Source organism: Sander lucioperca, chromosome 13, assembly GCF_008315115.2.
Source record: "Sander lucioperca isolate FBNREF2018 chromosome 13, SLUC_FBN_1.2, whole genome shotgun sequence".
NCBI lineage: Eukaryota > Metazoa > Chordata > Actinopteri > Perciformes > Percidae > Sander > Sander lucioperca.
Window position 1 is genome coordinate 3,127,558 of NC_050185.1, and position 14,353 is coordinate 3,141,910.

The following is a 14,353-nucleotide window of genomic DNA, read 5'->3' on the forward strand; positions in this document are numbered from 1 at the left end:
GCTTCCTTTTAACATGAGCATTTTCAGTCCAGATACTGTATCTACTGTTATTCTCCTGACAATCTGACATTTCACTGCCCATGGCCTCTGCTCCACTTGATGTCTCTGTTGAATGGCCTCCAGCTTCCCTCTGTTCCCCTCGGCCCTGTCCCAGCCCTGCAGGCCGGTGACTGCATGATAGCGTCTGCAGCCACATACCAGCAAAACAACTTTATTGACTTCAACACTACTATCCCACTGCACCAGTCGGTCCTGCTCTGCCATATGGTTTATCTACAACCTAGCATTTGGTCCACGCTCAAATTTTACTATTAATGGATAGTTCAAAACCACACACAAGCTGGGGCTGCACAGTGTTCAACCACTGTTTGGTGTACAATGATTAACAGCGTCTGAAGTTATTCAAAGATTGTTGAAAATGTGTTTTGCTTAAAGTTCCTTCACTGGTGGTGATTGAGCTTCGCTCTGCAGACTGATGAATGTGTTTTGTTTTCACATTCATCTGCTGAGGGAGGAACAGTTCTCTGAGCTCAGCTCACCAGTTTAACACCTGCACATACCAGCAGACACAAATCAAAAAATGTTTCCAAGGGATACTTTGGCAATTTTCCCACCAGCTTTTTATCATGTCAGTGTGGGTAGTATGTGTAAATTATGGTAAATTCCCCTCCATCTTCCATCTCCATGCTCATCTCCAAGTTTTTATGGTCCCCCAGTGGCTAAAAATGTCAATAGGTGTAAACCAGCCCTGGGTATCCTGCTCTGCCTTTGAGAAAATGAAAGCTCAGATGGGCCGATCTGGAATCTTCCCTTTATGACGTCATAAGGGGAAAGGTTACCTCCCCTTTCTCTGCTCTGACCACCCAGAGAATTTGGCCCGCCCATGAGAAGAGAGAGACATCATGGCTTTCAAACGAGCAAAGTGGCAGTTGGTCAAGGCCACACCCCCACCCTCCACCTTGCCCCCCCTCTCTCCTCCTCAATAGCATTTAAAGCTACAGACACAGAAATGGCACATCCTAAGGAAAGCTCATTGTGGGACTGGCTCTAGTGGCTGTAATTCTGCACCAAGGCTGAATTTAGGGAAAGAGACTTCAGATACAGTATTAGGGGACCACTAAGGCCTATATAAAAGAGACTTCAGATACAGTATTAGGGGACCACTAAGGTCTATATAAAAGAGACTTCAGATACAGTATTAGGGGACCACTAAGGTCTATATAAAAGAGACTTCAGATACAGTATTAGGGGACCACTAAGGTCTATATAAAAGAGACTTCAGATACAGTATTAGGGGACCACTAAGGCCTATATAAGAGACTTCACATACAGTATTAGGGGACCACTAAGGTCTATATAAAAGACTTCAGATACAGTATTAGGGGACCACTAAGGTCTATATAAAAGAGACTTTAGATACAGTATTAGGGGACCACTAAGGTCTATATAAAAGAGACTTCAGATACAGTATTAGGGGACCACTAAGGTCTATATAAAAGAGACTTCAGATACAGTATTAGGGGACCACTAAGGTCTATATAAAAGAGACTTCAGATACAGTATTAGGGGACCACTAAGGTCTATATAAAAGAGACTTCAGATACAGTATTAGGGGACCACTAAGGTCTATATAAAAGAGACTTCAGATACAGTATTAGGGGACCACTAAGGTCTATATAAAAGAGACTTCAGATACAGTATTAGGGGACCACTGAGGTCTATATAAAAGAGACTTTAGATACAGTATTAGGGGACCACTAAGGTCTACATAAGAGACTTCAGATACAGTATTAGGGGACCACTAAGGTCTATATAAAAGAGACTTCAGATACAGTATTAGGGGACCACTAAGGTCTATATAAAAGAGACTTCAGATACAGTATTAGGGGACCACTAAGGTCTATATAAAAGAGACTTCAGATACAGTATTAGGGGACCACTAAGGTCTATATAAAAGAGACTTCAGATACAGTATTAGGGGACCACTAAGGTCTATATAAAAGAGACTTCAGATACAGTATTAGGGGACCACTAAGGTCTATATAAAAGAGACTTCAGATACAGTATTAGGGGACCACTAAGGTCTATATAAAAGAGACTTTAGATACAGTATTAGGGGACCACTAAGGTCTACATAAGAGACTTCAGATACAGTATTAGGGGACCACTAAGGTCTATATAAAAGAGACTTCAGATACAGTATTAGGGGACCACTGAGGCCTATATAAAAGAGACTTCAGATACAGTATTAGGGGACCACTAAGGCCTATATAAAAGCATCCAAAGAGCACCATGTCATGGGACCTTTAAGTAGAGTTGCGTTAATCACACACAATTGTATGTCTATTGAATATCTTTGGGGTTTGGACTGTTGGCCAGACAAAACAAGCAACTAAAAGGCATCACCTTGAATATATTTAGCAGATTATTGTTAGATGCAGCCTTACTTTACATGTATAAGTTACTGAAAGGTTTCAGGCGCAACCAGCATAGCAGAGCTAGGGTATCATCACGCTGATTTGTTTTCAGGGCTTCTACTGTGGTGCTAAGGTCACAGCCAGACAGCCAGCCCTCCGACACAAAAGCTCTCTCTCCTCACACGCAGCTAGAGGCCAGCCATCTAATGGCTGTGTACACAGGAAATATGATGCACCAAAGAAATTGATGTGAATACAATCTTGAGACAAGAATGTTATTACCAGACAAACTGCTTTATGCAAATTGTGCAGATTCTCAGATATAGATTAATGATAAACATGGAGTGTGATAAGTGGCCTGAGACATCACACATCATTTCATTTTTGGCTATGAGACAACAAACTGTTCAATTAACAGCCTCTTGTATATTACAAGTTATTCTGAAGTGTAGGTTAATAATATAGATAATAGCTGTGTGTGTGTTCTTGTTTAACTATATTAGTGGGGTCCAAAAACCAGGAGTCCAGTATACTTGTGGGGTCCCGACAGCTTTGTGGGGCCAAAATGCTGGACCCCACAAGTTTAAAGGTCTGTTTGAGGGTTAAGACTTGGTTGTAGGATTAGGGATAGAATTAGGTTATGGTTAGGGTGAGGGTAAGGGTTAAGGTTAGGCATTTAGTTGTGATGGTTAAGGGGCTAGGGAATGCATTATATCAATGACGGGTCCCCACAAAGATAGTGCCACAAACCTGTGTGTGTGAGACAAAGACGGAGGATGGGCGGTGTATCCAGCCTCCGACAATAATGACGGCAATCAATCTGAGTTTAACAGCTGTGAAGGAGTGCCCCCTCTCTCATCTAAACAACAGTGCATGCATTTACAAAGGCCGTGATGTTAGTGTGCGGAGAATGAGAGCAGCAGGCTGTATGCATGCGCTCATGCGTGTGATAAAGATTGACGCCCCTCTCGGCATTCTTTAGTCCAGCTCACTGTGTGTTGCTGTACGGCTGATGTGTCTCAGCTGCATCTACCTTCAGACTCTGACGTGACAGAAAACGTTGAAGTCTGGAGGGGGAGGGGATCTGCGCGTCATTTTGTCGGCGCTCTTACCCATCCACCCTTCTATCCATCCCTCCATCACTTGCCTGCCTGCATCCGCCCTGCTAGCTGAGCATCGTGACACAATATGCTCCCACTGCCCACTTGCTCCCTTCCCTCACAAAGGACCAGGAGAGATGCATAGAGATGGATTCCCTCCCCCAGTGGGACCCAATCCATCAACCGCAGCACTACACTGAAGACCGCACCAGGCAGCGCACAACCCAGACAGGCTGCCCTTTAAAGGCCCAGGGTGACAAGCCGCAGAATATTCACGACAATATTCAAGATCAACATTGGATTAGTTGTAGCTGTAGAATTGTTCAGGCACATGTGTTTGTCTCAGAGCCATGGCCTGCAGACCCCCTCTATCACACTCTGTCCATTCAGAGGAGCTCGTTCCACTCCTTGTGAACAGAGGATGATGTAATGGTTGGACGCATTCTGCCCTTGTTAGAGGAAACAAAAGACCAGCCCGAGAGCGTGCGCACGCACACACACACACACACACACACACACACCCCCTCTCTCTTTCATTGTTTTTCTCATGGTCATTATTGGAGGACAACAAGAAGGGTTGAAAATGTGATTGTCCTCCAGGCCAGAATGCACATTATAACGTGTTATAAAATCCACTTTGATAAGAATGAGATATGATGATGTAAAACTAGCTCAGTTAGTCATGACACCGTTGATATATTTTATCAGTACTTTAAATTCAATTTTATTCTTGTATTTTTAAGTTATTTTAATGGTCGTACATTATTAGTTTACGATTCTGCTGCTGCAGTTTGGTATAAAGATTGACAAATGAAATTCAGTAGGCTGTTGAGGAATCAACTGGATTGACGGTTGTGCATCTTACAATCCCAAATTACATACAAACATTAAAAAGTAATGCCTACTGTATAAAGTAAATGTTATGTAAAACTGTATGCTTAAAAACTTTTCAACAAATTTTGACAGCAATGACTCGCCCCTGTTATAGGTTGCATATGTTTCAACCAAAAAGTCAATTTCATTGGAATAGTTTTACAGGCCTGTTGGGGTAAAAATATTTTTTTTGCAAAGACAAAAGCCCCTGAGAAAACAATCAAGTTCAGGGAAAAGATCCTTAAGTATTATCACCTCCACCATGTTTTCGGTTTGGTTTGTCGGTTTGTCTGTCTGTCGGCAGGATTACGGAGAAACTACTGGTCTGATTTTCATTAAAACTTGGTTGGAAGGATGTAACGTGTCAAGGAAGAACCCATTACATTTTGGAGCGGATCCGAATCACAGGACGGATACAAACATTTTTTAATTCATTTTCAATTTTGTTAACATTGCAAGATAGGGCATTTGTGCTGCATTCATGTCAGAATAATCGGAGAAATGACTTCACGCTGCATTAACATTGTGAGATGGGGCATGCCTTGGCGGAGGTCTGCGGTCTCCAAGTGCCCTTCTAGTTTATTTTAGACGTTAACGGTCAAGAACTCGGCTAATCTGCTTCGTCAGGACTGTTTGTGAGGGATTTGATTGACAGTAGCGTTCAGCCATAGCCTGACAGGCCAGACCCACATCAAGATGTTGGGTCTGGGAACTCACCATTGACAGGGCTCAATCTGAGGGGCGGGATAAACGGTTGTCTTTCAAATTCCCTCTGCACGCAATAGGATAGCACTACAACCAACCAGAGCAACGAAGAAGGTATCTGGTCGGCAAAACTCTGAACACATCTTCCTTTTTTAAGAATGACTTCAGTGCCGTTCTTTGTTCATTTCTCAAAGAAAAGCTTAACTCCAAGTCTTCCAGAGTCACGGCCAAAGCCGATTCGAAAGACAGCAGCCATAAGCCCCGCCCACCGACTCTATACACAATGTAATTGGCCTGGCCAGAGTTTGGTTTTTCCAGCTCGCAAGCCAACGGAGAGTTACTAGACGACCCTGGCTGCAAATTACATTTGCTGCCGCTAGGGTGGTCTAGATTTCTAGGCTAATTCAGCCAGTCAGCAAGAAACAAACTCAGTCCCATTTACTCTCTCTTGTTATGGCATTTGCAGCTCGACTAGACTGATTTATTTCCCCTTCCACCTTCACACTTGACAACCCGTCCTCTCCTCTGCTACCTGCCCTGAGGGGCCTCCAGTGAGGAAATACCTGGGACGTGGGAACATTAAACTGTTGAGCTGGCTGCCGGAGTAACTGCTTCACTCAAGGAGCTTGGAACGCCTTACCCCTTTCTGGCCTCCTCAAAATGAAGTCGGGATAGAAAAGACAAAATTGCAGTATCCTCTTGACATTGAGATGTTTTTGGTGTTTACCGCGTTCCTGTCATTCTGTAAAACTGGAATGTTGAGGCACCTTGAACAGAGTCCAGTTAGCTTCATACATCACTAAATAGTACCATTTCTCTACATTATCTAACGCAGTGGTTCCCAAACTTTTCCATGTCAAGGGCCCCTAAACTGACACAAATGAGACCACAGTCCCTGATTAGATAAGATTTTGTCCCAGGGTCCCCCATCTGATGGGAGTTTTGCTTTTATGACAGGAGTTTATGAAACCCATAACCAGAACAGTCATGCATTCTGTCATTTTGTTACTAATGGATGGAATTATAGTGAGAAGGAATTATTCCCCTTTTTTGCTGTGGAACCCCTGAAACCCCCTCAAGGACCCCAGGGGGTCTTCAGACCCTACTTTGGGAACCACTGATCGAACACATTAGTATGTGATGTAATGGGCCAACAGTGAGGTGAGATAACAGCAGTGTGCAGAGTGGCCTGAATTAGTAGGATGCACATATTGACAATATACTCTCTACACTAATGTGGGGATATTTAGCCCCAATCGGTGCCCTTTCACCTGAGGCTTATTCTTTGTTAGGTCACTGCACTTGAAGTGGGTGTGGGTGCTCATAATGGGATTTGTTTTGTCAACCCGATCCAAGTCATGATCTCATTCCGTTAGAGCAAGCTCTGTGTTTAAATCCCATTGCTCTCCTCGGTCCCTTACCAGATTCATGTAGCTCCTTCACACATCCTCCTTTATCTCTAAAGTGCTAACAGAAAAACCACAGCGTGAAAATAGTGTCATGGGAGAGCAGCCATTATTTTCACTCACAGCATCTTTCTCCTATTTTCTGCAAACTTAATGAGATGATGACAAGAAGATTAATGAGAGGCTTGAACCTACAGTGAGGAAAATAAGTATTTGAACACCCTGCTATTTTGCAAGTTCTCCCACTTAGAAATCATGCAGGGGTCTGAAATTGTCATCGTAGGTGCATGTCCACTGTGAGAGACATAATCTAAAAAAAAAAAATCCAGAAATCACAATATATGATTTTTTAACTATTTATTTGTATGATACAGCTGCAAATAAGTATTTGAACACCTGTCTATCAGCTAGAATTCTGACCCTCAAAGACCTGTTAGTCTGCCTTTAAAATGTCCACCTCCACTCCATTTATTATCCTAAATTAGATGCACCTGTTTGAGGTCGTTAGCTGCATAAAGACACCTGTCCACCCCATACAATCAGTAAGAATCCAACTACTAACATGGCCAAGACCAAAGAGATGTCCAAAGACACTAGAGACAAAATTGTACACCTCCACAAGGCTGGAAAGGGCTACGGGGAAATTGCCAAGCAGCTTGGTGAAAAAAGGTCCACTGTTGGAGCAATCATTAGAAAATGGAAGAAGCTAAACATGACTGTCAATCTCCCTCGGACTGGGGCTCCATGCAAGATCTCACCTCGTGGGGTCTCAATGATCCTAAGAAAGGTGAGAAATCAGCCCAGAACTACACGGGAGGAGCTGGTCAATGACCTGAAAAGAGCTGGGACCACCGTTTCCAAGGTTACTGTTGGTAATACACTAAGACGTCATGGTTTGAAATCATGCATGGCACGGAAGGTTCCCCTGCTTAAACCAGCACATGTCAAGGCCCGTCTTAAGTTTGCCAATGACCATTTGGATGATCCAGAGGAGTCATGGGAGAAAGTCATGTGGTCAGATGAGACCAAAATAGAACTTTTTGGTCATAATTCCACTAACCGTGTTTGGAGGAAGAAGAATGATGAGTTCCCTCCCAAGAACACCATCCCTACTGTGAAGCATGGGGGTGGTAGCATCATGCTTTGGGGGTGTTTTTCTGCACATGGGACAAGGCGACTGCACTGTATTAAGGAGAGGATGACCGGGGCCATGTATTGCGAGATTTTGGGGAACAACCTCCTTCCCTCAGTTAGAGCATTGAAGATGGGTCGAGGCTGGGTCTTCCAACATGACAATGACCCGAAGCACACAGCCAGGATAACCAAGGAGTGGCTCTGTAAGAAGCATATCAAGGTTCTGGCGTGGCCTAGCCAGTCTCCAGACCTAAACCCAATAGAGAATCTTTGGAGGGAGCTCAAACTCCGTGTTTCTCAGCGACAGCCCAGAAACCTGACTGATCTAGAGAAGATCTGTGTGGAGGAGTGGGCCAAAATCCCTCCTGCAGTGTGTGCAAACCTGGTGAAAAACTACAGGAAACGTTTGACCTCTGTAACTGCAAACAAAGGCTACTGTACCAAATATTAACATTGATTTTCTCAGGTGTTCAAATACTTATTTGCAGCTGTATCATACAAATAAATAGTTAAAAAATCATACATTGTGATTTCTGGATTTTTTTTTTTTTAGATTATGTCTCTCACAGTGGACATGCACCTACGATGACAATTTCAGACCCCTCCATGATTTCTAAGTGGGAGAACTTGCAAAATAGCAGGGTGTTCAAATACTTATTTTCCTCACTGTATGTGTAGCGCCTCTTCATAATTATCCTTAACCAAGTTCAAAGTCCTCACATTCTTGTGTCTAACGGTTTGAGGTCTGTTTGACCGTCATAGGTTAAACTCAAAAGACAAATTTGCATCGCAACTCATTGAACACAGTTTTGCTTGCAGGGCCTGTCGTGGTTTTGTGTCACGATCATTGTAGCAGTCTTCTTTTGAGACCTCGATTTTTTTTTTTCTTGTTTTGTTGTGGTAGACAAAGATGCAGACATCTCCTTCACCAACCCTGAAGTTGTTGCACACTATCAGCAAGCTGTTTACTGCTTAGCAGTTAGCATTTGGTTTGAAAAGTTGTCGCAGCTCTGGGTCTGTAGAGCTGAGTTGGCCTGACCAGATCTCTTACTCCGTCACAGTTGCAGCAGAGAAAGGGGAGACTCATGGGAAATGTATTGAAAGCACAGAGGAACGTTGTGGGCACTGCTGCCTGGAACAGTACTAGGGTTATTCGTATTGGCTTTGCTAGCAGTGGCTAATAAAGGGATAGAAATGTCTGTCTGTTGGACCATCGGTCCACCACTGGTCCAGACTGAAAGATTATAGGATTGTTTGGCACAACATTTTCTGCAGACATTCATGGTTCCCAGACAATATATCGGACTGACTTTGGTGTTCCCCTGACTTATTCTCTCTGCCACCATGAGCTCAAATGTCTCAGTAACTATTGGATGGAGTGCCATCAAATTTGGTTGAGGCATTAAAGGTGCAGTAGGTAAGACTTATAAAACTAACTTTCTGTCATATTTGCTGAAACTGACCCTATGTTCCAGTAGAACTACAGGAAGCAGGTCATTTAAAAAAAAAAAAAAATAATCCAGCTCCTCTGGCTCCACCTACAGCCTGTAGTGTGATTTGCAAAAATCCACAGCTCCCTGTTCAGATGCACCAATCAGGGCCGGGGGGGTTAACTGCGTGTCAATCACTGCTCATGCGCACGCATTCATTCTCCCTTGTGGGGGGAGGGGCTTAGGAGACTGTTTTGGGCTTTAGCAGAAAGGGGGGAGGGACTGAGAAGTTGTCGATGTTGACATTTTTCTGTCCTGGATCGTCACAATTCTACCTACAGCACCTTTTAATGTTGCCCTCAGAATGAATTGTATTCACTCCAGTGATCCTCGAACTTCTCTTCTTCAAAGTTTGAATTTGTCCATCACTTTGGTTTATGAACCAATGACTGCAAAACCTATGGCATTCAGCTTCATTTAATAAATGATGATGCTGTAGAAAGAGCAGAGTTTTTCTAAGTTTGTGACATTTTCCAACGCACCTGCACAGAAGAATTGTTGGATGTGTGAATTGTTTCTTCGAAAACTATAAACATGTTAGCATGCTGATGTTCACATTCACTCAAAGCACTGCTGTGCCTAAGTGTAGCAGGACATGATTGTAGACTCGTAGTCTTGTTTTTGTTGTTTTTTAAGTTTTAGACTCCCTGCATGTTAAGTGACGTACTCCTGGGTGGCTATAGCTGCCATGTCTACAGATAAGTCAGTACAGTCATTCATCCTTCCTGGTGCATCTTGGTTTTTGTTATAAAACAATAATGTAATTCGATGAGAGTTTTGCATTTTGCGTTCGAGGTTGAAACTTGGGCTGTGGTTACATTTCCTGGAAAACATCTGACCTCCCCGCATGTGATTGCCGATGAATCCGTCCGACCTGTCGATGGCACAGCCGAGCGGAGAGCTGAATGAACTGGGTCATCATTGGATTATCACTTGATATTCATAAAGCAGACTTGTAGTGGGGAATGATTTGATGCTCCGGCAGCCAGTCCAACCACACATCCCAGGCAGCTAACCGAGGAGCGGCTCACGGCTCATCTTGAACACGGCTTGTTCAGGAACACTGGAACTACAATTTTAGCTCAGTGGTGACTGTTAACAAATGGACACATTGCTATACTTCCGCTGTAAACGTTTTGGAAGCAGGCGTGGTTAGAGGAACAGTTTTGAAGTTCTGATCAGAGTCATTTCAGGAATCATGGTTGCTGCAATAAAAGTAAGTAAATTAGTTTAAACCTGAAGTTTAATTGAACTATGTGGATGTTTGATCTTTTCTTCTTTGTGGTGTTAGATCAACACACACACACACACACACACACACACACACACACACACACACACACACACACACACACACACACACACACACACACACACACACAGATTGCACAGGGAGGGATTTAGTGAGCGCTGCAGGTCCCATGCAGCTCTGTATCCTTGTGGCCTCTCTTGGCTCCCACATGTCCTCGTCAGTGAGGCTGGCTGTTTGCTTGGATTTCCCTCCTCCATTCCAGCAATAGGTCTTTTTAATCCACCTCATGTGTGGCTGGCACATATGAAGTCATCGCAGCTGATGCAACCTTCACTTTTCTTTTTCCATTTTATTGTTTTTGAGGTATTTGGCTGCAACCTGAGAGCAGGCCGTTTAGCAGAGGGGAGGTTAAGGTTGTATTTTTGGTGACTCTATTTCTACTTTGCAAGTGTGGTAGACTGCGCGCTACCACGCTCTGTGGTTATTTATTGTCGGGCAAATTTTTAATTGGAGAGTTTGGTCGCCTAGAGTTGAAGTAGCTTCCCATTTTCTTTGCTGCATCTGCAAAGCACCAGTCATTGACATTCTTAATTGAATGTGCTTTGAGGTGTAATGCCTAGATGTCCTTTGACTCGCTGTTAATGCGCTATGGTTAGAAATGCAGATTTCCTCACTTCCTCAGTTGAGCGCTTTCAATAAAATGCCACTGTGCAAAGGTACGACAGAGAAAAGACTGCACATGTGGAAGGAAAGAAAACTGCTCTCCCGCAAGTGCGCACCCCCCCCCCCCTTTCTGTTACCTCCTGCCCTCTCCCTCTCCTCTGCTGCTTTTTGCTCTCTCCCTCCATCCCTGCTCTTTGTCCTGGGAACGTACCAACCAGAGAGGGGGAAGAGGAGGAGAGAGGGGGGGAGGGGTGAGCCAGCATGTCAGACAGGGGAGAGGAGGGAAAAGGGAGAGAATAGCATGTGGCGGAGGGACAGAGAAAGCAGACCGTGAGGTCGGCAGAAGAACGAGGCTGAAAGAAAATAGCTTTTTTTTGTGTGGGGGGGGGGCTGGTCGTTCCCTCCCATTATATCCTGTTGCTAATACAAAACAGGGTGTTAAAGTTCTGTTGGGTGCCAGCTATCAGAGAAAAGAAGCCAAGAGAAAGAAGATGAGAAAATCAGGAGGGGAGCAAAATGGAGGAGGGGAAAGCGGTCCTGTTGAGGAATCCACCAAATAATCACCACCTCTCACCCACCACCACCACCACCACCACCACCACCGCCGCTGCTAATATTGTTGCCTCCTGCCCCCTCTGTCTTTGAATCCCACACTGGGAGAGCTTACACTGTATGTGAAAGAAAGTGGAGAGCTGACATTTACGTCCTGCTGAGGGGAACTTTGCTCCGAACCGGCGAAACAGGACTCTGCAAGAGGGGATGTACGTTCTCACACGCACTTGCACAGAGTAATAGAGACTGGGGACAGGTGTTGGAGAGGAAAGGAGGGGCAAACTCTGAGCGTGAAGCTGCACGCCGGGCACGAAGGGAAGGAAAGTGTAGAAACTAAAACAAGGAGAGAAAACCAGACTTAAAGTGCTGTGAGTACAAAGGGTCTGTCTGTCTTTGACTGCTATTTGGTTGGTTTCTTTCGTTTTCCTGCTGCTGCTCTGCAGCAATCAGAGCAGTGCTTCCCCCTTGTCCTTGTGTGCCTGCAGGACTCATCAATATTGCTTGTGTCCAAAATACGGTGGTTGGATTGAGTTTTTTTTTTACCTCTGCTGAAACCTTTGTTAGGACAGTGCAACTTCTCCTTTGTCTCTCTGTGGAAAATGACCACCGTGGATGGGATTTGTCTTGCGTTTGGAAATGAAATGAGCCTGCTCTTACAATGGAAACAAGAAGCAGCACAGACCACCCATGGATGTGTATTTTTTTTTCCAATCTGACCATACACAACCTGAGGACAGGGAGAAAGTTATAATTTTATAATTCCAGTGATTTCTCTAGTTGTCACAGTGATCTTTGTTGGGGTAGTTGTATTGCCTTTCCATTGTAACCACAATGTAACGTTTGAACCAGTACACCCAGAACAGCTAATTCTTTAGTATTATATTTTGTGAAAGCGAGCCAGTTCCTACTTTAATATTGTGGTGTGTATAGTTATAAAATTGCAGTGTGCCCAGGACTGGCAAGATTGCAGCCCTTCTTTGCTGTGGCCATGGGGACAATGTGTGCTAGTGCAGGTTGGATGGAAATCAAATTATAATGTGATGTGTTTCATGCCCTGTAGAAAACAGGCCTGGAATGCTTGACAACCTGTCTAGCAGGCCACTCAGTTTGGGTGCACAGGATCTGGCTCTGGATCTCATCATATGTTGTAATTTGGATAAATGTCTGGCTAAAAGCAGAAGCACTTGCACTTGCAGGCACGAGTCGTTCTATCTACTGTCTTATAGTCCTCTTAAAATAATGTCTCCGCAAGTACTTACCTTAGAATGGCTTTAAAAATGTTTGTACGGTTCTGTTATTATGCAGCTTGGAGCTGATAACAGTGTAGCTAACTAGCTTGCTTATTTAGTAAATGGCATCTTTAATTTCTCAAGGCTTTTTCAGCAGATGTACAGTAGTAAGTTTAGAACTTTGAGGCTAAATACATCTAAATACATTTTATACATACAATATGGCAATTGTCTTCCTGCAAAATCCCTTTTTTTTAATTGTATTCAATCAAAAGTCACAAAATGAAAAATGAGCACTGTGAAAGGTTTTGCCACAAACTCAAATCGCTTCTCTCCTGTATAACTAAACTCTTCAGACCAAAAATAACTGCGGCGTTTCCACCGGGAATCCAAAATGCTGCCAGACAGTACCTTTTTCCAGTACTATTAAATCAAATAAGTATTTAGTTCTTACACTGCACTGTGACTTTTAATCCTTTTTTTTTAATGTAAAGCACTTTGAATTGCCTTGTTGCTGAAATGTGCTGTAGCAATTAAGTTGCCTTACCCTACAACCTCCAGCCTGTCAGTCTGTCACCAGGGCATAGAGAACTTTGTTGTGCCAGTCTGTCTCGGAAGTGTAACATTAACTGCACCATGATCTCGCCATTATATTTTATTGCAGCGAACGGTGCGTCTGTGTGAAGATTTGTAAACTGTAACCACACTTGCGACCGCTTCACCGGAATTGCCGTGACTCACTGTGACTTATACAAACTGCCGAGGCGATGTAGTCTCGCTTCCATCTGCACCACAGCTCGATTGATTAAACGTGAATCGGTCCTCGGTAGTAATTCAATTAAATTTTATTTATAGTATCAAATCATAACAGGAGTTATCTCGAGACACTTTACAGATAGAGTAGGTCTAGACCACACTCTATAATTTACAAAGACCCAAAAATTCTAGTAATTCCCCCAAGAGCAAGCATTTAGTGTGACAGTGGCGAGGAAAAACTCCCTTTTAGGGAGAAACCTCGGACAGACCCAGGCTCTTGGTAGGCGGTGTCTGACGGTGCAGGTTGGGGGTGTGATGAACAGTGGCAATAATAGTCACAATTAAGATAATGGAACAGTGACTACAAATGGTAGTCGTAGTAGTTCATGTCATAGCAGGGCACTGCAGGGCGTTACAGTATGTAGCGTGGCACAGCAGAGCATGGCTGGATGTAGCAGGTTCAGCAGGACACTGCAGAGCGTAGCAGGGTGTAGTGAAGCAGGACCACGGCGACAGCTGCAACCAAGATCTTGGTGCAATTCCTAATCCAAGGAAATATGCTGGGCGGAAAAAAAAACATAAGGACTCCGGGGAGTAAACTCCCCAGAGCTAGGTTAGTACCTGGCGTTATTCTGCACTTGTGTACTGATTATTGCGAGACTTGAAACTGACAGAAACTTTTCACCTCTAACGAGAAATGTCGTGACGTTTTAATATCATGGATCTCGTTGGACGAGATCTCGTCACACCAGTGTTAAGCTTATCATCCAGGATGA

The 14,353-nt window shown here is 43.8% G+C and overlaps 1 protein-coding gene across 8 annotated transcripts in view; it reads left to right on the forward strand.

Moving 5' to 3' along the window:
* The window catches only part of arhgap32b (Rho GTPase activating protein 32b), a 135,862-nt gene that overhangs the window by 62,538 nt on the left and 58,971 nt on the right, over positions 1-14,353 (forward strand). The window contains exon 1 of one of the 8 annotated variants that reach the window (XM_031310997.2): positions 11,385-11,960. The exons of the other annotated variants lie outside the window; for them this stretch is intronic. The gene's annotated coding sequence lies outside the window, so the exon portion shown is untranslated. Of the gene's footprint in view, positions 1-11,384; positions 11,961-14,353 lie in introns of those variants that run through there. 8 annotated transcript variants of the gene reach the window in all.